Genomic DNA, 2315 nt, shown 5'->3' with positions numbered 1-2315 from the left:
TCCTCCCTCTGGAAGGCCAATCTGTTCCCATGGCCTTTTTACCCTAATACAGCCCTCTCTTCTGGCAGCCCCTTTCTCCCATTAGTGAGTTCCTCCCAGCACCTCCATTTTCAGGAGGTGAGACAGATCAACCTTAATTCCCTTCGCAGCTGGGCCTTCTGAATTTAGACACCATGCCTTGTGCTTGATGCTCTCCCCCTCTGGAGGACCTTCCCCCTCTGCTCTTCAGTTCCTTTCGTGTGTGCATGAGGTGTTCCTCTAAATTAATGTAAGCGGAGGACGAGCAGGAAGCAGAGCTGAAGGCCGCAGAGAGAACGGGGCTGTAAGTCCGCAGAGCAGCGCGTGTTCCGAGCTCTCCACCAACCCCTGCCCGCACTAGCAGCAGAGCCAGACCGCCAATGGCGGGCTGGAATGCCTACATTGACAACCTCATGGTGGACGGGTCCTGTCAGTTCCTGTAGCCATAGTCGGCTACAAGAATTCGCCCTCGGTCTGGGCCGCCATCCCCAGGAAAACCTTCGCCAATATCATGCCAGCTGAAGCAGCTGTGTTGATTGGCAAAGACCGTTCAACTTTCTTCGTAAATGGGTTGACACTTGGGGGCCAGAAATGTTTGGTGATCAGGGATTCGCTACTGCTAGATGTAGTGTACACCATGGACCTTCATACAAAGAGCATGGGGGTGCTCCCACCTTCAACCCCACTGTTACCAGGACTGCCAAGACGCTAGCCCTTCTGATGGGGAAGGAAGGTATCCAAGGGGGAATGATCAACAAGAAGTGTTATGAAATGGCTTCCCACCTTCGACGCTCTCAATACTGACCCTCCCTGCCCCACTCTTCTTCCCCAAGCTTCTGCACCATTTCCCTCACCGTTGTTTTTTTGGGCCATTCCCCCACCCACTTCTTGCTGCCAAAATTGCACTGGGGGCGGGGGGGTGGGGGGGGACAGGTTGGACGGACAGGTGCCCCCCATCCTTTCCTTTTGAACTTCCTTCCTGTGTGTAGTTGGGAAGATTTTTTTTTTTTAATTTTGTTGGGTTTTTTTTTCTGGAAACATATTGGAATATGAATAAAAGATTCTACCAATAAAAAATAAAATAAAATAATGTAAGCGCTTTGAGAACAGGAATTGTCTAGAGGGTGGAGGGGTTGTATTTGCATCTCCACTGCTTAGTATAGTGCTTGGTACATAGTAAGTGCTTAGTAAATACTTCTTGTCTTGCCTACAGATGTTAAAATGCTTCTCATACTTTAAAGCATACTGATACATCACAGCGGAACCACAAACCTTCCTTGAGAAAAGTCCTCACCCAGGCCTGCTAAACACTAGAAAATCTGAAATCATCTGGCAATCTGGCAAAGATGCTTACAGAAAATAGAAAGGTGATAGTGATGGTGGTGGTGGTGGTGGTGACAGCGGTGGTGGTGGTGACAACAGTGGTGGTAGCTGCTGCTGCTTCTGCGAGGGTGTTAGTGGGACACCTGGAAGGCATTTACCAATTTCATTCTACCTCCTATTCGGCAAAAGAAAAAAAAAAGGAAAAATTCTTTGAGTTCATAATTTAAGTGGATAGTCAACTACAGAAATCAATAGCAAAAAGAATGGTAGAATCTGCAGAAGCAAATGTCATTAGGCTAGAACAGATGTGTTAAAGTATAGTATACTTCAGAAATCTTAAGGCATGCCTAATTGGTTTTTGCTATATAAAAAAAAGCTGCCAATGTTGATGGATTACTAGAAATAGAAAACTAGATTGAACGTTATTTCCAAACGACAAAAAATGGTGAAAATTCAATTCAATCTAACTTCAGAATATTTTCCCACGGGTAGACTATAAAGCTTCTGCAACGGAACACATCTGATTGCTCAGAATCAGGAGCCACAATTGACCAAACCTCTGATGATAAATGGAACAGCCAGCAGCCCCATTCCAATGTAGTAGCCAAGGAGCTGAAGCAGGGATGCAGAGACCATGTGAGGCAAGTTCACTACTACCAAAGAGCAAAAGTTTATTTCCTTAGTACTGTAGCTTAGGATACATGAGTGATCTGTGTATCAGAAAGAGGAATATAATCTGGTATTTTTGAATGTGTATGCAGAAATCAGCATCAGAAATGTAGACGAAGCCAAGAATGGAGACTATCTCAGGCTACAAGGATGATCAGTTTAATATTGGCACAGGCTGTATCCCAATCCATTCCACCTGGATTCATCTGATCTCTCACCCTTTCTCTGAAGTATCAGTGACAACTGGAAAGGTAAATGTACTGCTGTCTTAAACAATGGATCAGAAGTAAACATTATATTCCAGT

The 2315-nt window shown here is 45.2% G+C and overlaps 1 pseudogene; it reads left to right on the top strand.

The window, feature by feature from the left end:
- The first annotated feature begins 398 nt into the window (after positions 1-398).
- Positions 399-921, top strand: LOC140518479 (profilin-1 pseudogene; annotated as a pseudogene).
- Positions 922-2315: the final 1394 nt, after the last annotated feature.

This window comes from Notamacropus eugenii, chromosome 1 (genome assembly GCF_028372415.1).
Source record: "Notamacropus eugenii isolate mMacEug1 chromosome 1, mMacEug1.pri_v2, whole genome shotgun sequence".
In the NCBI taxonomy this organism is placed as follows: domain Eukaryota; kingdom Metazoa; phylum Chordata; class Mammalia; order Diprotodontia; family Macropodidae; genus Notamacropus; species Notamacropus eugenii.
This window is presented reverse-complemented; position numbering and strand designations above follow the sequence as displayed.